The sequence below is a fragment of the Micropterus dolomieu genome, linkage group LG19 (assembly GCF_021292245.1).
Source record: "Micropterus dolomieu isolate WLL.071019.BEF.003 ecotype Adirondacks linkage group LG19, ASM2129224v1, whole genome shotgun sequence".
NCBI classification, from domain to species: domain Eukaryota; kingdom Metazoa; phylum Chordata; class Actinopteri; order Centrarchiformes; family Centrarchidae; genus Micropterus; species Micropterus dolomieu.
In genome coordinates this window covers 7,169,057-7,190,487 of record NC_060168.1, presented here as the reverse complement: position 1 = coordinate 7,190,487, position 21,431 = coordinate 7,169,057, and the positions used below count along the sequence as shown (strand labels likewise).

At 39.7% G+C, this 21,431-nt stretch overlaps 2 protein-coding genes across 6 annotated transcripts in view; both read right to left on the bottom strand.

Moving 5' to 3' along the window:
* The window catches only part of si:zfos-2326c3.2 (traf2 and NCK-interacting protein kinase), a 594,814-nt gene that overhangs the window by 377,358 nt on the left and 196,025 nt on the right, over window positions 1-21,431 (bottom strand). The gene's annotated exons all lie outside the window — the stretch shown is intronic.
* il1rapl2 (interleukin 1 receptor accessory protein-like 2) overlaps window positions 1-21,431 on the bottom strand; it is a 478,610-nt gene that overhangs the window by 323,963 nt on the left and 133,216 nt on the right. The gene's annotated exons all lie outside the window — the stretch shown is intronic.

Genomic DNA, 21,431 nt, shown 5'->3' with positions numbered 1-21,431 from the left:
GTAGAATTGTATGTTTGTTAGACAAGTGAAAGCAAGTTTCCTTGAATGGACAATGTAATATACTGTAGATAGTTGATTTAACTCACAGTATTAAGTTCAAACAACAAATTATCATTAATTAAACAAATTGTATAACGTAACATCATGGGTTGAAACAAAGCTTTTCTTAAAGTTGAGTTTACTCACATTTTTAAGGCAGCAACTGAACTTAAGTTTTTAAGTTGAACCACCTAGATAATTTTTTACAGTGTAGAGAATGGGTGGCAGGAAGCTATGAGTAAATGGTTTAAATGCTTCAGTAGAAATGTCTCGACTCATCACTAAAACAGCCATTAATAGCTCATACAGACACATTGTTAAAAGGCCAGATTACCAACGAAGTCTTCAGAACTGCTGTGCTGTTGATCAGTGTAGAAGTAAGCCTCTTAACACATGCTCTATGGGCACATCCTGTCGGAGAGTTTCTGGCAACCCATTTTAATACAAAACTGGAAACGTAAGAGTTGTACATTTCAGGGAATAGAGGGAGAATGACCAATGTGGATTGATGATGCCAATTGAATTGATGATTGCCCAAATATGATCATACTAGATGAGTCTTTCATTAATGCGATTGGCTCATTATGAGTCAGTGGCACCCGCCCCCCCAAAAATAAAATTAAAAATCATGTCCAGTGTAGGTTCACTTGGATTGAGAAGTGCAGATATCCTAAAAAACGGCCGATGAATCTAAGAGATTAATATACTGTAACATGTATTTCTTACACCGATGCTTTCTTGGCTCTCCCATGATATTACAAACTGTAAATATGGGTAAATGGTTTTTGAATGTATTTGAAACATATATTGAAACACTATCAATCACCTGAGATTATTCCGTACTGCATTACATGCAATGGTATTTTGTGCACATGCAGTGTTGCAGGGAACAGAGAGAGGAAAAGTTTGCTGCCAAGTGCACAGCCAATGTGCTGTGATGTGACCGGAGCTGATAGGGATCCATCAGTGAGGACATCATGAGGTCTGGATGAGAGTCGCCCACAGACACACAGCAGTCAATGTTAGTCATCGTCATACATGACAAAACAAACAACGCAGATGGGACTTGGAAACAAGACATCACTCCAGAGAGAAAACTAAAGAACAGGAAAAGAGGATAACGACACAGCAAGGTATTAAAAGTGCCAGGGTTAAGGGTTTGATTCCCACAGACACCGCACCTGCTGCAAGTGAACGGCACCTTTCAAACAAGCTTCCAGCAAACAGCTGAAACTGAGTAAGAAAAGGAACACAAGCCAGTGTTAGGTAAGGAACTTTCTTTTGGAGCCATGGCAATTTATGATATTGATATAAATATATACATGAAAAAATACAGCGTTGTCTCTGGTTTAGGAAAAGAAAAGACATGATAGTAGAAAGTGAACAATCTTATTTAGTGGGAGGAGGGCTGTTATACAACGTGCCTTGGAAAGAAAAATGATATGAGACAAAAAGAAGAAAGACCTTTAAGGAGGAGAAGAAGAAGAGAGATCAGAGGAAGTAACTGCTCACAGGTGGTCCTCTTGTGATAGCTGCAGCTGTTTTTCTGTCTGAACTGTCTCTCTCTATATGTAAGTAGGCATTTACCTCTCTGAAATGACATGCAATTGTACAGTAGCATGTGTACAGAGAAACTGAGAAACTCACAGAAAGACGGACAGTATTGTGTCCTCTGACCAGGAGTGACTTCTGGGAAAAGCTGTAAAAGCTTTCCTAGCCTAGCTTTCCCTAGTTTTGTCTCTAAGGGGCAAGGCAGGAGACCTTTCTTCTCTCAACTGAAGCTGTGAAAAAACAGAAAAACCTTCACACATTTTTTTTGTTAATAACAGAAAGACAGTTTTACTTGTGAGACTGTGCATTTCAAAAGTGATAAAATGTTACACTGGGGACCCACTGAATTTTTTTTTTTTAATTAAGGAAAATTTGGAAATTATACAGTGGATTTGCACACTTCACTGAAATACCAGTGTTGTCATTAATTTCTTTAGTAGCGTTAATTATGTCATTAGTGAGTTCATAACCCCCAATTCATCATGTTTTAAGAGTTGCAGGTATAACAGTGAACCCCCCCCGCCCCCCTCCCCTCCAATTCAAGACAATATTGCTAGGGATGCTTCAGATAATATTCAACTAAAATGTTCAGTGTATGTATGCATGTTTCATTGCATGTATGCACATTACCTTTCCAGTCCTTTCCTATCTGTCTTCCCATCTACAGATATTGTAATTTTTATGTCTGTTTATAGGAAACTATTTTACCAAAGCTGAATGCAAAATGTCACTTTTGCAAAAACCAAAACACAGCAGCCTATACATCCATATCAAACTGAGATGATTACCCAGCTGGCATGAAAACATGCAGCAGGAAATGTCTTCTTCTCAATCTTTTACACACACAAAGAACACACAGTGTGACATAAAAGCAGAACTTCACAGGCTCACGAAGACAGTCAACCAACACTCAACACCAATTAAATATCCCACTACATACACTGCTGTGAAGTTGATATCTGAAAGGTACAGTGTTTTTATGTGTCAAGTCTATTGAGTGTGTGTGTGTGTGTGTGTGCGTGCGAAGGGTGACTCACCATGCAACAGGTGCTGATTACGCGTTAGAAAAAGAGTGACGCTTTGAAGCGCCACCACTTCTGTTTGTTAACTCTCTTTCTCCCTCCTCTCTTGTGAATATTAAGTAATACAGTTCTCAACATGCCCTCTGCAGCTGTCACACAATGCTTGAAAAATTACATGGTTCAACAGAGCGTTTGTGACCCTAATTACAGAGGAGCCTTGATGTACGTGTTGTTCGGGAAGTCTTTCAAACTTTGTGCACACCAGCACTAAGTGTAGTCAAAGTCATTAGAGACAGCCTGACATTGCCAGAGGTGCCTAATATACAGGATGACCTCCACTCAGGGATCATCATAAAAAATAACCCCGCTATCAACAGAAATCAATTACTTTTTCTCAATGATTAGAATCACGATTCTAAAATAGCCCATCAGAGCGTTTTGAAAGATCCTCTTACTCTCTTATTTTTTGGTCCATTGAAAAGAGGTAGTCTCGGTCCGGATCAAACTGAACCATGGTTCGGTTCGTTTCTGATGTGAAAGCATTTTTTGGATGGTTCACACTTTCAGACCATTTACAGGAAGTTCGGCGTAAACAAACAAATGCACGGGGAAATGCATTGAAATAAGGACACAATTATAAATCTCCCGCGACAGCTCATCTTTTCAAACAGAGGGCCATTGTAATACCAAACTTGGTAAGATTCCTTACCACTTGTTTGAACCATATACTTTATATTAGGTATTATAAAGAGGATTTTTAACTTGAATGTCTCAAGCTATATGTTGTTTTGTTACGTATGGCTATGCATGTCAAACTCAGACCCTGTGGTTTAGGAGTTAACATGCCAACCATCAACCCCAATCCCCGATGTGGTTTGTGGTTTTCAACAAACTTTCCTAAAATGTCTGTTCCAAGCTACCACAGCTATAGCGCACATCATTTTGCCAGTCCAAGCTTCAGGGATGTCTTTAGGTCATCCCACCTTCCAGTCCTTCCAACCTGTTCTCTCTCCCAATTCGTCAATGTCCAAGCATCTTGCAACGTTAACCAAAGGTCCTATCTTACATTATGCTTAAAGCAGAGATCAGCAGTTGTCATTGCTAGTTTCCAACCGCCGCACTTGTCATTATTCAAATAGTAAGATGTTCATCATAGTTTGGAAAAATGCTGTGTAGTGAGGACACAGATGTTCATAGGAGACACGCAAGCATAAATCTGTCACTATTAACAGAGACTCCAGTCTGCAGTGTAGTTCATCCTCTTCACTGTTAAACAGAACTGTACTGTAACATTAGGCTTCATGATCAAAGAGAGACACTTCTGTCCATACTTTTATGCTCCCTCTCTCACACTCGTCCACAAGCTCAGTGATAATAAAATAATAATAAAACCATATGATGTTGTGTTTGACTACAGTTTTCTCCTTTAAACACCATATTACATTCTTCTCCACAAAAATTTGACTTTTACTCTAGGTTTACCTACCACTACAACCCTGGGCAAACTATGCTAAACCTCCTATTACCACAGCGGCCTTCACTTGATAGCATGCCTTGACATGCTCGTTCCCATGGAAACAAACTCGAGCCACCATTTGCTTGACTCAGGGGGAGGTGAAATGGCTTGCCATCAATTTGCAGCTGGTTGGCCTTTTTCTGAGAACACCACTGGTCCTCCCTGTGGCAATGTGTTTCTCCTTGCCTTTAACTAAGTGTTTCTATTCAAGGGTTTGCAAACTTTCTCATCTGATAGAGAAGTGACACCACGGACCATTGAATATGGATGTATTCATCTAAGAAGAAGTTAGAAGTTAATAAAGTTCTCTGCAGGATTACATTATTGCAGATGAGGGGGGTAAAGAAAAGGGCTGCAGCCAAAAAAAAAAGGAACATGAAAAAATTTGTGTGTCTTCACATAATAGACTACATGGCCAAAACTATACAGACAGCCCAATAAACCATTGGGATACCCTAATATTACCACCATATGTTGTTGAATATCTTTATCTTTCAGCATTAATCTGCCGCTATGACAGCCTCCAATCTTTAGAAAGACTTTCAAACAAAATGCTGGAATCTGGCTGCAGGGACTCCAAAAAAGAAAAAGTTGAGAAAACATGTAATTTCAAACAACAAACATTAAAATGTTGGGCCAATTACCTTCATTTCTTGAGTTTATCAAACTTTTTACTTCTGCAAACTTACTCCAAATTAGGAGCAGTAATATCTTACATCATCCCAGCTCATTTGTTTTATATTTCTGTTAATTTAATCTAAGTTAGATTAACTCACATAGGTATGCTATAGCTACTAGATACGATATTCTCAGTTCAGATTCCTTTTTTTCCTTTTCTTTTTTTAATCAAAAAACTTTTGATTCAAGTTGAACACTAGCTGCAGTTCTTACTGCACTGCTAGAAGCAGTTACAGTAAAGGAAAGAGAGAAAAGTTTTATTTTAAATGTTGATAGTTTAGATTTCTAACGCTTCTAACTGTTAATTATACCAAAGTATAAAACCTGGCATTTTAACAGTGCGTGATGAAACAGGACAGAGTAATTCAAAAATGTTGATACCAAGTGTAACCTCGCTATTGCCTAAATATCACTGTGCTACAGAATTAAGATTTACCTTAGCCTAAACCATGAAAAGCCTGTAGAGAAGTGAATCTCTACAGAGAAGTTTTAAAAACACACCTGCAATTTCAGTACTTAACTTGTAATTTGAGTCTATGAACCCAATCTGTGCTGTGAATTGTATCTTTGTCCACCTTACACATTTGTCTCATTCTGCTGTCAAAATCAGAAGAAATTACAACTGAACCACACTACATACTTGCAAACTCTCACTCTCCAGACAAAACGCTTTTCCTGATTTCTGCTGTCCAAGCACGCAACACACATACTGTTTATCAAACAGGTGTATGGATCTGTTCTGACAGCTGACATCAACACAACCACTGACCCTTAGAGTTTCCTACGTCTCATGAATATCTATTTTCTGATCTGTGACTACTGTTTTTTCTCCATCTCTACAGCCACGTCCAGTAGCACTGACCTTTTAAAAGTATTCAATAACTGATGTGGAAAACAGCATTATGAGGAGATTTGTGGAGTAGAGATGTGTTCTGTTATGTTCTAAGATTCAGTTGAGTTCAAACTCATCTGCCCCCCTCAAAAGAAGAAGTAAGATATTTGTAGACCTAAGCTGCATAACAATGTTTTCCACTATTAAATATAAACTATTGCTAGACACTGGACCCAAAAGGAATCCAATATTGGAAAAATGTGGATCTTAGAACCAATTCACAGACAGCCACCATTACTACAAGTTCTGCTGTTAAGATTTTATATTTTCTCCACAAACACAGGGTTGAACCAGATCGTTAAATGTTAATAAATAGAAGTCACACTCTTTCAAGTAATGTGCTGCTGCTTTGTTTTAAAAGATGCCAATTGTCCATAATGCATGTGATGCATGGTATACATGCTATTAATATTTTATTTGCTGTCAACTGCATGAGAAACTCTTGCTTATGAAAAGCAGCAATGCAGAAGCCAAATCCAAGAGAATGTACTCATAAATGTATGTAAAAACTGCAATTTGTAGGTTGTAAGGAAAGTGCCGGCTGGATCTGCTGCATATATGTGTATGTGTGTGTGTGTGTGTGTGTGTGTGTGTGTGTGTGTGTGTGTGTGTGTGTGTGTGTGTGTGTTTTAAAATGCTAGCCACTGGCTATTGCATTGCATGCCAAAGGGTCAAAAAACTCCAGCATGCTTTCTGGCCAGAGGCTTATAGTATATGCATGAGTCAGTGAACCCACTCAATGAAACACTGCGGGTAAATCCCGTGAGCATTTTTGACACAAAAGACCTCAGCATATTGTGAGGCTAGACTGACGTGTGAAAAAAGCCAGTTGCCAGGTCATGCTGAAAATAGCACACTTTGCACCAGCAGGAAAATGATGGAACACATCTGTGCGTGTTGTTTCGGGCAGCACACATCCCTGTTAGTTTTCATCATCACGGTAGTGTCATTTGAACGTCATTTAGAGATTATGACGTGATAAGAATGTGGATTTGTCCTTAATTATAGAAACTGCTGTGACGCAGCCTTTCTAGCTTCATTGCAGAAAAGAAATGGTAAATATTGGATTTATTTTTTTACAGCAGACCAGCTGAGCAAGAAATTTCATTTCATTTATTCATATTTACTGCTAAAACACTTAGTATTAGTTAGTCAATTCTCCAGCACGAATCCAGTTACATCTCTTTGATTTAGCTAATTATTAAGGTATTATTAGTCATTCATGTATTACTTATCTTTTAGTCACAGAGTTGAATTTCTTTTCCCACACAGAATGTAGGATAAGAAGACATGAAGACTGTACACACCTCACCTGAAACAACATTACAGCTAAAGGCAGTAGCGTAAATTCTCCTCATCTTACAAAAAAGATTTTTTTACTCCTAACTTTTTCCATTTTAAACTCCCCTCATGTTCACCCAAAACTTAACAGCAAACACCAGGTCCTTCTCTTCCTGATTAAAACTACTTGAGACTCAGAATGGTTAATAGTGTGTATTACATCACAGTGGTTGTTGCATGCCAAAGGCCTTGCATGTTGTGGCTAACAGGCCATGCATGAGCTGCTGTGCTGTGGCTTTTAAAGCAGCAGGCTGAAGTTGGCCTGAGTTTTTCACCACGCCATAAACAAAGTGTTTCCTTGTACAAGGCTGAATCTCTATAAATGCATTTGTCAAGTAAATGATGACTACATAATTTGTATGTGAAATATTGGCCTCTGTGATCTATACTGCTTCATATTAAGGCTGTGTGCATTTATCTGTTTTTCATGTTGAAATGTGCCCGATATCAGACAGAACTGTCATCTCGTTAAACTCCATTTCCATCTTCAGTCTGACATTGATTCCACTCTAAACGATTTCCATTGGAGAGGGGGATTTAATTTTCCCTAACCAATAACCAACGTATTAGCCCGAACCTAACGTCATTTTAAGTGGACACTGACGCATAGCCATCGCAACATTCTGGTTTTGCTGGGGTTTTAAGAGTGAAGTGTTTTGCCTCAATAGCAGCATCTATCTTGTCTACAGCGGTCGGCTTTGTTGTTATTACTCCACCGTTGGTTTTGGTGCACAGCTTGACAACACTTGAAAACAGCTTGACAAGGGCGTTAGTGCCACCTGTGGTGCAGATTGGGTAATTGTCCCATCTTGTCGCTCTTTCGATCACTCACTTTTTCAGCCAAGAAACCGCCAGTCCATCACAGGGCCACACATAGACAAACAACCACTCACGCTCACACTCACACCTAAGGACAATATAGGGTAACCAATCAACCTAACCTGCATGTTTTTGGACGGCGGGAGGAAGCCGGAGCACCCGGAGAGAACCCACGCAGACACGGGGAGAACATGCAAACTCCACACAGAAAGGCCGGGGCAACCGAGGTTTGAACCCACGACCTTCTTGCTGTGAGGCGACAGTGCTAACCACCGCACCACCGTGCGAAAAAAATACTTCTAAGAGGGTTTGGTGTCATGATTTTCTGTTCAGCACAGCTTGCTATTTTCATTGCCATTTTGCTTTAGTAAACACAGCAGCTATTGCCTAGTTGGCTGAGGACGAGTACATTTTGCAAATGTCTGTTGCACTTCTGATTTCAAACATATTATAAATTTAATATTCATTTGTACTACTTTTCGAACATGTTTTCTCATGTTCAAACAGTAGTACAAATTCTAAATAAAAAGCCAGAAACAGCCCAAAAGGACTAGTGCTAAAGACAAAACCTCAAACTAATGCTTACCACACTAGAGACACACAAACCACCTTTTCCCTTTTGTGTATTACAGTTTTTCTCAATTGCACTTAAACACTATAACCAGGCTTTTGAACAAAAATTTCAAAACCATAACTCCACTTTTCAAAAAGCACACCCATTCCCCTAAACTCTACACACAAATCCCTTCATTTCTCATTGCCTACACCACGTGGTCATTGAGAAAACACTAACATTCAATATTGTTCACTCAATCAGCACAGGTTGAGCTCAAATAGCACACAGCTACCCAGGTAGAAACACAGTCACAAGTGATAACACACCAATCAGAAGCTTCAATAGATAGAAAAAAGGGCCAGAGTCAGTTCATTCAGTTTTGGAACAATGGATCCAGATAGATGTGAAGGAAGAGGTAGAGGACACCAGAGAGGAGGAGGGAGAAGAAGAGGAGGAGGAGGAAAAGCAGTATGGAGAGGAGGAAGAGGTGAAGAAAGAGGAACAGTAGGAGTTGGAGGAGGAGATGGGATAGGAGGAAGATGAGGAGGAGGAGGAGGAGGAGATAAAGGGAGGAGGAGTTGGAGAACTAGAATCTCTGGCCTGTCTCAGACCAAAGACAGGATGCTGGGGCAGAATAATTATTTGTTTGGTGTGTTGAACTGTACAGCACACTAAGGACTAAAAAAATGTGCAAATGAATAAATTTGTTATTTATTTTGGCCTTTTTGTTCATCAACATTACTAGTTTTATTACTAGTATTGTTGTGAATTTATCTCACCAGTGTGTAAGACTGTGTTGTAGTGTGTGTGTTTTTGAGGGCTTGTGTGTTTTGTCTGAGGGCAAAGTTTGGTTTTTCAGCAAGATTGAATGGTTTTGACCTGAAAATAGGACATGTGGGGAATTGGGTGAGAAGTTGTGGATTTGTGTTCGTGTGAGTTTCGAGAAACAGAGGCATAATTTCAAGAAATGTGTCTAAGCAATCGAGAAAAACTGTAATAAAATGACCAAATTTGCATTGAATTCAACCTTCACTTCTTCATCTTTCACACAATGACACAGACTCAGTCCCTCCTATCTCCTCTCACGGAAATGTTCTGGCTGTGCTCTGTTGCAGTGTGTAGTAGTCCCCCCATTGATAGCCAACTGAGATCAATGACATCACTGTTAGACTGACTCAAGAGACCTTGATATGATGCATGGGCCTTTAGGTGTGTGCATGTGTGTGCGTTTGTATCAGTGTGTACGTGTGGGTCCATGCAGAGGCTAATTTATAATGATGACAGGAAATATTCCATCATGTCTTCACACTCAGTCATCTTTACCAAACAGCAGGGAGGAGAGAGCGCGGCCGAGGGGAAGAGATGGGAGAGAGGCGGAGTGGCGGTAGATTGAAAGAGATGAAGGCAGAGCAAGACAACAGAGACAGACAGGGATGGAAAGAGGAAGATGAAGCACAGACGGAGAGATGAGATGAGCATGCTAATTCACCTCTATCACAAGTGTGTCTTCAGGAATAACGAGCACATTTATAATGTGCCAGTCATCTTACACAGACAATTACAGTACATTTATTATTTGTCATTTCTGCCAGTTTGTTAAGTCACAGCCAGCATATCAGTATAGTGGCATTTTATTAAAATCAATTGTTCGCCTGAAAGTAAGCATACTGTATGGCTGACATATAGTCTGTTTGACTGATGTTGCAGATATGTTTGTTGAATTAAATACGATGAAAATTGTGTAACTTTTTACTATTGTGTTGCATACAATTATGCCCAGTGCACACAGGCTTACAATATACCTCAAATGAATACAACCCAAAACATAGTCCAGAAATAAAGTTACTTACCTAATCAGGTTCTCAGGTCTTTGCATCTACAACAAAATCCATAAATTACTGATCTAAAATTGTAACCTACTGGGGAAATAAAACTAAGGACTAATTAAATATTCTACCATGTCTTCTTTTGAACACATTAGAGACTAGTGAAAATCAAGTATTCATTAAATTTTTGGATCATCTCTACAGGGTTTTGTGGAACCATTACATGACATATTTAAGTGATCATATCATATACTATACAAAATATGGGGCTCCCTTTTCATCTCTCCTAAATCACACAAATAAAAAAAGGGCATTCTTTTTTGTCATCTCAATTATTTGCTTTCCTTTGCTGGTTACCCCACCCCCATGGGGCCCCCGGCCGCTGCTTGCCACGTAACTCCCAGGAAAAATGCTTCTTTTTGTTGGTGTATGGATTAAACATTGGAGGCACAAGATATTAATAAGAAAGCTTTACAGGTGTTGGTTAACACATGTTTGACCTTTAGACAGAGCTGGGCTTACTGTTCCCCTCTGCTTCCAGTCTTTACGCTAAGCTAAGATAATTACCCCCAGGGTTGAGCACAATACTACAGTTTCATGCACAAACATGAAACATTGACCCGCCAAAAGAAAGCAAATGAAGGTGTTAAAAAATGTCGAACCATCATTGACTGCAATATTTTTGTTTAATAATCGTATACAGTATGTGATTAACTTTATTGCATCATTTATGAATACAATTGGAACATGGAGCTACAAGATCATTTTAAAAAGCAACTCCTGGTTATTACAAATAAGCATATATATATATATGGTAAAAAAAAAAAAAGAAGAATATTTTACCGCAGAAATAATTAGTTGATTATTTGATGTGTTTATGCAGAAGATTCAAAATATAAACATTGGTTAAGTAATTTATCAAGTATTAATTGCCAGATGGCTTCAGTCTTTCAAATGTGAGGATTTTCTTTCTCTGTTATATATCAGTGTAAATAGAATAACTGAGTTTTGAGAGCTGAGAGCACCAACTGTTCATCAACATGTTGAACAACATGTATCAACCCTTCAAAAGTAAGACATTTCCTGTTTGTGTAGTTTGGTGGAAAACAGACTAGGTGACTAGGTAAACATGCAACAGATGCCACAAGTAGATGCAACACAGCTGCTGTTTCCTTTGGTCTTGAAACTGGCAGATTTGTTATTCATAATAAAAATCAGTAATTACTAAGCCTTGAGCACAAGCACAAAGTTGGTTTCATCCTCATATAACTGGCCTAGAATGAACGAATGCTGGGTATGGAAATCAGAGTGGGGCTGCGCGAAAGTGTGACTGTGTAGTGAAGTAAATAATAGTATTGTTTATCCACCAAGTATGCCACCTCATTTGGTCACAGCATGACAACTTATGTGTGCTTCTGTGATATATACTGATAATGGCAGTTATGTGTGTGAGACAGTGAGAAATCACAGAGTTGGAGAGTAAGCTGTGTAATATGTCAGATTTATGTACTCTAGTGTGTGTGTGTGTGTGTGTGTGTGTGTGTGTGTGTGTGTGTGTTGTGGTTGTACAAAGAGCAAAATACATTTTAGCTGCTTTAGTTATGATAATAGTTTTTTGAGGTAAATTACATCCATTAAAATGTATTTATCCCCCTTATCCTGCTGCTATTAATCCTCTGTCCTCATTTCACTGAAGGTTAGGGAACTATGCAAGTGGGAACATCATGCAAAGTACATGCTGAATGAGTACTAACTGTTTCTTCCTGAGGTTTGGTTTGGTTCCTATATCCCGAAAGCACATTATCTTGAAGAGAGAAGGTTTAATTCCAGGCTGTGGAATATTCCCACTAATAATTTTCAATAATTTATTTATTTGTCAGTTTATTTTGGTGGGGCTCAGATACACAAAGTGTCAGATTAATTCAAAAATGCAAAGTTCCACTGCTCTCCATTTGCTGGATCATACATTAAGTAGTAGCTGTTTTTTAAAGTAAAGATATATTAATCTTTTCTTTGAAGTTTTTTAAAGATCCCATGAAAAAAATAGGTTAATAGTTTTATATTTTCATATTGCCCAACATAAAATGACACAGTAATTTAGAAAGGAACTTTTTTTTTAATCCCAAGTTGAAGGTGTAATATTTCCAGCAGCATCTCTTCAGCAGCTCCACCTGTTCTGCTGAGAATTTATTACAATTACAATTTATTATTTGTCTTTGACAGAACAGCACACTCAAATAAGATGAGAGAGCCTCAGTAACATTAGGCTCTGCTAGAAAATCAGCTTGGCAATAAATCTAACATTGTTGATCATCAAGAGCCTGTGGCCATTTAACTAGAATGAGATGTTTACAACATGTTGGCATACCTAATCAACAAAACAGGTTGTTTGCCAATGACTCCCAAAATCACATATGTGAATGTTGGTGAGTACCAGCAACAGGCGTACTGGACCTTAGTCATCATGGTAACAATTATAACCATGTGGTTAATGTTATAAAACTACTTGTTTAGGTTTATGAAAAGATTATGGTTTGGGTTACGTCCGCATTATTTTTTTTCCCACAAGCTTTTCGACCACTATCACTTGACACACACCAGCTGTACGTCAAGTACTGCCCTGTACTCTGCCTCTGATTGGCTAACCCTAAACCGAACCCCATCCTAACCTTAACCAGCATAACCAACAGAGGCAACGAGAACTAGCCAGTCAGAGGCAGAGTTGTTGAAAATCTGGTGGGGGGAAAAAATATGTTACGTCATGTCATCTGACTTACTAACGTAAGTTAACAACATAATTTAACTTATGTATATAAATTAACTTTTATATGTATTAGTTTAAAGAAGTCAACACAGACTTTTGGTTTCACATGGGACAGTGATCTCATGGGTGGTAGGGCTATGTTTGAATTTGTCGTTCTTTATACTACCTCACCTGATTTCCTCCCATCATAATTGCTACAGCCACTAAAGGTCGCTGCCTAACAATAAACGTAAATATGGGTTGTGAAAAGTAGCTTGCGGAGGGCTTTCTGCTATTTACTATGAATTTATACTACTAAGATTTCAGACAAAACTGATGAGTAAACTCTCTTTAAAAAGGAAGGACAATCCTCTGAACTTATTACTTACAAATATGTAGTGAACTAAATTATACACACAAGAAGGTGAAGCAGGAAAATTCTCATTTGGGTCACAATCCGCAAAAAAGTTTTTTGTATCCTTGTTAGGGTCAATCATGCGGTAAATTCAGATTCAATCCTCTATATGATTTGTTTCAATTATGTGGTGTATTGATCGGATAACATGACAGGGGATTTGTCAAGATGTGACACCAACACACACACACACAAACCGAATACTATCCTACAGATGGGGATAATACAAGCTCTGCGGAAAGTGTGATATTGCCTTATCTCTCCTCCTGCTGTTGCTTCATTCCTTCTTTATCCGTCATTCTTAGGCCGTGTCTAGGCCAACATTAGCAGTGCATCAAAAAGTCAGACCTTTTAATCATTTCAATGCAGAGCGTTGACGCCTTGGAGGTGCCAATGCTGAGGGCTTCAGCAAAAAACAAAGGGTCATCAGGCAAAGAAAGCTTATAGCTTTTTCAGCCATACAGTTGCAGTGCACTGCATTGACTAGAAAGAGCACATAACTGGTAGATTACTTTGAAACATAAACAGAGTAGTTTATTACTTTAACCACAGAGCTATTTTGTTGTGAATGTGTGCTTCAGGCCTTGTCACCGTGAAATTCATCCACGTCACTGTGGAATAAGCAGTGCTAAAAACTTTATGATGCAGTGACTACTAAAGGGCTGGTTGGTGAATGGCTGTAGCTGCCGAGCTAATGGCTAACACGCTAACAAGCCAGGAACATGCTGGCGTTAGTCAGGCACATTAACCTTCTCTCCCGGAATTTTGTTCTCAGGATTGTACAACTTTTTATTTAATTCAGGGTTATTGACTGCAGGCCAAAGTGACCCAAATCTGATTTTTTTGCCCATAGGTGAATCAGATCCGATCTTTTTATGACAGTGTGAACAGGCGAAGTCACATGAAATCTAATCTTTTTGATTTTACCCACTTTTATATGTGGTCCAAATCTGATGAAGATCGGATCTTTTTAAATGCAACTTGAGTCTGGACACTCAGGTCGGAATTGATGTGACTTGTGACATCAGTCTAGAGCAGCTGTTGTCACAGTTCTTCTGTGGACGGAGCCGCGGTGAACAAATAATCTCAAAAAAGAGAGTTGTGGGGCAGTTGCATTGTACAGCGCCAGAAACAGGAGTGAAAAGAACAGAAAGTTGTGAACACTTGTCATAATTCGGGACAAATGTGACCCGTGAGAGGACAATGAATTACGGGAGTGTCCCTTGAAAATGGCGAGGGTTAGCAAGTAGGGGCTAAACGGGGCTAACTAGAGCTAACCTCTGTGGCTCTGTTTACTTCTTTACGACATCGTGCTCTGTGTGACATCGTGCCACGGAAAATTCACACTGATATGTCTGATATGGGCCACATTTAATTAAACAACAATATGAACTGTCAAACAAAAAAATCAGATCTGGGTATTAAGGCCTGCAGTCTGAACGCAGCCATAGTTACCTTCGCAATTCGCTTACTCGGGTAATTCAAAAGGCATATTTCTTTCATTGATTCTTATCTCATTACTATCTAACAAGCCAAGCCTCTTTTGTGGAGTAGTTTATACTCCGAGCAGGCGAAGAAAAATAAAAGTGGATGGCTGCAGAGCTAAGCTACAGTGGCTTCCTCTTGTTCCCTCCATCCATGTATTAAGAGAACTCGATACGGGGCAGCACCTCAGCGTTACTGCCAGTGTGTCCCAGTGGTCACTCCCTTCACGGAAAAGGGTTTATATTTGTAAAAGTTTACTGACTGTAAGTGGGTATGCGCAGGGCGGGGACAAAGGGAAAAAACACGTTTTTTCAGTGGGCTGCACTGACACAAACCCGGAAACTAGAGAACATTTTTGGCTAATGCGCTGGGAAAACAATTTTTATTCAAGTGAATGGTTGCCATCTATGAGTCTGGTATTCAGGTCTTATAATGCATCTACGGTTACCTCAAAGCGCAACAGCTGTCAGGCTTGTTACTGGTCAACAGCCTACATGTTCACGAAAGTTTAACTCTACGTGATTTTCCAGCTAATCCTTATTTATTCCTCTGTCCTTTTAAAAATGATTTAACTTGTTTGAGCAGCTCAGGCTGGCATGGGGGTGAGATTGGGGGAGGCGTGAGGGTGGGTGTTCAGCAGCCACAGCCTCTGCTATCTCCGAAGCTTGTCAAGCATGCTGCTGGATACATAGGAGACATTTCACAGGTGAATACACACTCAAACACACACAGAGGGAGGTTCCAGGAGAATGTCAACGGTGAGAGAGAAAGGGAAGCGGGTGAAAGAATTCCAGTCCTCATGTAAAAATCAACACCGTCTCCCCCGTCTCCTTCTCTCTCAGTAATCGACATGTTGACTTGAAAATCTCCAGCCAGTTACTCACTCGTTCTGCATGGCTGCCTACCAGTTGGAATACCATTACAGTCAAACACACACACACACACACACACAAAAGAACAGATATGTAGGTTCATACACACAGCAGACAAGGGCTACATTCAGACTGCAGGCCTTAATGCTCAATCCTGATTTGTTTCCCAGATGAGATTTTTTTGACAGTTCACATTGTTGTTTAAATGTGGCCCATATCGGACTCCAGTGTGAACTATCCGCGGCCTGAAAGTGACCCGCATGCGCAGAAGAATAACACAACATCACATGCAGCACGCCGTTGCAGGCTTCAGAAGTAAACAAGGAGCAACAGAGGTTAGCTCCGGTTAGCTCACGGGGGACTCTCGTTTTTCATCGTCCTCTCACGGGTCACATTTCTCCAGAATTATGACATGTGTTCATAACTTTCTTTTCTTTCAATTACAGTTTATGGCGCTATACAACGCAACTGCCCCACAACTCACTCCCTCCGTCTCCCCACTGTTTCTGCTGGGACAAACAGCATGCACATAAATCAGAAAAAAGTTTGCGATTTCAGGTGTGAGAAATGGAAATTTGTGAGCAGATGATAGCGAGGTGGAGGAGGAAGAGCCACATGTTTACTAATGGCTTTTGTGGACCTTTTTTTTGTTCACCGTGGCTCCTTCTTCAGCAGAACTGTGATAACAGCTGCTGAAGTCCACAAGTCGCATCAATTCCGACCTGAGAGTCCAGACTGAATGAAAGTGGCCCAAATCCGAACTGGAAAACATCAGATTCCATGTGCCTTGGACTGTTCACACTGTCATAAAGTCACATATGGGCAAAAAAACGGATTTGAGTCACTTTGGCCTGCAGTCTGAACGTAGCCAAACATGTCTGTAATAGCAGTAATGAAGCAAATGTGCGCACACAGGCATGTATGTGTGTATGCACCTATACACCCATAGAGACGGAGAGAGAGCTCATCATTTTTCCCATTCTCTCCCTCACGCTCTCCCTCTCTGTTAGTGTCAACAGTCATGCTGCAGTCGTCTCTCACTGACACTCATTCTCTCTGTCATTCTGTCTTTTTAATGTCAGCAGCAAGCGCTCGGACAAGCGGGAGATGAGATGGGGTCAGCGTGATTTGTTTCACCCGCCATCCTGCCGACGGAGTTGCTTTGATTTGTAAGGCGCTCTGACCCTTTTGCCCCGCAACGGAGCGCGTTTGATTTGTGACCCGCTCTGTCTCTCTGTCTCACCGCCGTTGTGCGTATGATTTGTGACGCTCTCCGGCCCTCCTGCCCGGCTCCGCCTTGAGAGGGGTCGGAGATAAACGCGTGGCTCGGTGTCCTGCTGTAAGTAAGCATCTCCATTTTGCCCCTCTGGGTTTAAGATGGGTTCTTCGCGCAGGATGGAATCAAATCAAACATACCTTAAGAGAATTAAACGACTACAACCCAGCCTTCTGCCTGTCTGTCTACCTTCAGGATCCAAGCCATTTGCATATTGCATTCCAACAGCTGACATTTGGATGACAAATTAACATTGTTTGCCGTCGCACTCCAGTCCATGAATTAGATTTACTCTGCTTATAAAAGACAATGGCTGCTAAATGCCATATCTCTCTGTGACTGAGGGTGTGTGTATGTGCGTGTGTGTGCGTATGCACGTAGCCTGGTTATTGTCCATAACAGCATCTTTCTGTCTCCCATATGTCTCTGTGAGAAAATGAAAACGCCAATCTCTCTTTGTCTTTTATTCAGTTTTCCTCCCACCCTCTCCATCCTTTTCTCAGTCTTCCTTTTGCAGGAAACACGCAGACTTTTGTGGATTTATTCACCGTCCACTAATATCGTGCTTATTTACCAACCACACTTCTTCACTATGACCTTTAAAGGGAAAGTCAGAGATGATCTAATGAGGAAGACACGGTGGCAGCTCAGAGATGGAAGGAGAAGATGAAGAGGATGAGAGGGGAAGGCCTGATTTGGGTCTTGTGTGCACGAGTGTGTGTTATTAGGCATATTTTCACTCGCTGACATTTAGCTGCTAAACACCTACTGTCCCTTTCTATTTAACTCAGCCTGCCTAAGAGAAAGAGAGAGCAACCACTAATATCTGACTCCTGGAGCTGGTTTACTGACAAACCCACTGGGTTATGTGGTGATTGTCTGCCTGTTTTTATACTTTTCCTTATATCAGGCACGTTAACATCATGGCATGTCAATATGGCCGACTGACTGCTTGCTATTCTAAACTGAACATCTATTTAGGGTGACTGACAAATGTAATGTGACCGACTGCTAAACTGATGGAGAGAGACACATATATACTGTATATAGCTGTGAAGTCTATATCTCACTCAAGTCTACGCCTGTCGCATGAAATGCACTATATAAATAAACGTGAATTGACTTACGGAGATGCAAACTGTTCCGCTGCTCAGTAACTGACTGACCGTCACTTTCTAGTAGTGTTTGTTTGTCTATATGTCCGCAGGTTTTAATAACACAGGACAAATATGTGTATAGGTATAGATAGAGGAGAGTGTCAGTGTTTCAGGGATTTTAGAACCATGTCGATAGGACATCTGAAAATAATTGATAGTGCAAAATGAACAAAGTTAATATTAATGGACTGTGTCACTACTCTTTGTCTTACTTCTATTTAGAGAATAATAATGCTTTAAGTTTTGGGGCTACTGGGTTACAAATTGAGTCCGGTTTTGTTTTTTTACCTATATTTGTATACATTTGGGCAAATTGACACCATTAAAGGTATGTAACCATTCCTGTACAACCATCCCTGGCTTACTCTGATACTGAAGAAAACTTAAAAACATAATTATTCTCAGGCAAATTCAAGGAGTGTCTTTTCTTCTACGATTTCTAAGCATATTTATGGGTTTTTATTCATGATGGAAATGGGGATAATGATCTCCTTGGAAAGTGTATTTTACACTGAATCTAAACATTTTGTGTATCATTTATGTGTGCTCAAATTTGACTGAGTTATGACTCAGAGAAGGAGTGTGATTTGCTGCAATCAGACACAATAATACCCTTCATGAGCTGTGTGTCACAGCCACTGCTGCAGCTCCAACTGCTGACCGTGTTGAACGGCGGGCCCAATCACTGGGCTAACTTCCTCGTGTTTATCTATTTATCAATACAATGCAAATACATGCAGTATACAAACAGGTGACAAATTAAAGGAAAAATGAACAAAGTGCCTTAGTAAGGTGTTGGGCCACCACAAGTAGGCGGTGCTTCAGTGCTTCTTGGCATAGATGCTCCACGTTTCTGGGACTCTACTGCAGGAATGAACACAATTCTTATGAAAGATATTCCCTCGTTTGACCTAAGATTGATGCTGTAAAGTGATGTGTCCTGGCTATTTATTTACAAGACACATGGACCATTATGAGCAGCTAAAATTATACATCACAAAGCTGTAGGAAGACCTGTATAAAGACATTGTATAAAATATATTCTGTCAAAATTTATTCAGGCAGTTGGAGTTCTTTTCCATTTTATTGTATTTTAGGTACCAGCACCTGCAAGGACAAGTGTGTATTATTTTATGGAGACGTTGCTCGCATCCCAATTGTGATATCATTGACAGTATGGCAGCATCCCAGAGACGCTGTAACAAATGATTCACATCATTTTTATACTCAATAATATATATTATTTATAATCAAACCATACAGTCTCTATTTGCACCCTGTATGAAAGCATAAAAGCATCTGCATTCGTTATGTTTCTCCACTCATTTATTCAGGGTTACCTTTTAATTTGTTATGCTTCTGTATGTGCTTTATATTTCAAGTGGCTGACCAGCAGTCGTTTGCTGTTCTGTTTATCCATCTGCTCTGTTCATAACATAATAAACAACATCAGATGGTGTTTTTCTGTCAACTCCAGCGCTCCAACATTCAACATGACTTCAGCCTTACAGGAGAAAACAATTCTCCAAATGGAAATTTTATGCCGTACTGCAAAAAAGTACCTCTGTTTTGTAATAAAATGTTGCTTAATGCATACATTTCTAAATGTGTGCTGTAATCAGGACTGCATGACATGAAGTTACCGGTGGTTGCAAAAATAGCTTTTCCTAATTAGCATCTAGCATTGATTCTGCACCAGTCCAGTATGTGCATGTGTGGGGGTGTGTGACACCACAGAGAAAATGGTGCTGCTGGACCCAATAAGGTTGCTTCACTCTAGAAGACAAGATGTCACACATATGTACACACACACACACACACATATATATATATATATATATATATATAAAATATATACACACATATACACACAGGGATAATTAGCAGGCGTGAATAGAGGGCAGCAGGCAGGAAAAGGTAGAAGGGGAAAGAGAAAGAGTAATTGGTGCACCTGTCTGTGAGGGAACAGACAGCTCTATCCACACACACACACACACACACACACACAGGGACACGGTTAAACAAAGACACTGCTGTGTTTGCATGGAAGTACACCAAAAATTCAACACATACTGTGTGTGTGAGTGTGTGTGTAAGAGAGAGAGAGAGAGAGAGAGAAATGCCCCCAGCACCTTTATTGAATAGTTCACAGCTTGGCAGCCAAATGTGACAGCTCTAAGCCAAATTTAGTTCTTTTCAAAATAGTTTTTGTTGGCCAGTGTTATAAAATATTCAATATTGACTTTGATTCAGTTCGGTTACACTGTAAGTCAAGAGCAAGTTTACTTCTAAATCAGTGCAGTATTTATCGATGCCATAATGAGAATCTGTATTCTTTGAGTAAGACAACTTTATGAAAATAGTTTACACCCAACACTTTAATGGTAAAGCATTTTGAACTGAGAGGAAAAAATGTAAAAGGATGTCATATTTTATGATTGGAAATCAGGATGTGGCACAAAAAACTAGATAGTGTGTCTTCAGTGTGCATAAACAACAGCCATGCTAGCAGCTCTTTTAGGACGTTCTTGGCACAGTGGTGCCTTCAGGTAAATGCTAACGTCAGCATGCTAACATGCTCACAATGACAATCCTAACTTTCACCATTTCACTGTAAGATCACTATGCGTGCAGTCCTTTTTTCACTTTACATTCCTACCTTTAGCACTCATCACAACTGTCAAATACAATAGATCAAATAGAAAACATTGGCATTCTTGACGACAATGGATGTAGAATTGAAACATAAAAACATGAAGAAGGTTTACAAGCTATGAAATACTATTTATAGAGTAGACAAACCATTTTATTCCACCAGCTTCATTGTGAAAATTACATGGCGGACTTTGGAGAACAATGTGTGCAGAACCAGCTTTATAGACATTGGTGGAATATAGTGGTGGGGTGCACACTGTGACAAACTGATTGCATTGTTGTTTGGGCTGTAAAAATTTGTTCAGAGAGACATACACTTAAAATTCCTGAGGTCTTTATAGCAGAGACAGTGAATTCCTTGACTTTCACCATTATTTAAAAGATACCTGCAGCAGCCTTAATCTGCCATTTGCAATGGCAGCAACAACGAATGTAAGCATAACTAAAAGTGCCAAATGGAGGTATGTACATAATTATTTTCCATAAAGCAGCTCATCAGAATAAACCACTGTGCATTATAAAAACAGTTGACATGGACATTTTTTAAAGATTAACACATTTAGAAGATGTTCCTTGCACTGCCATTGG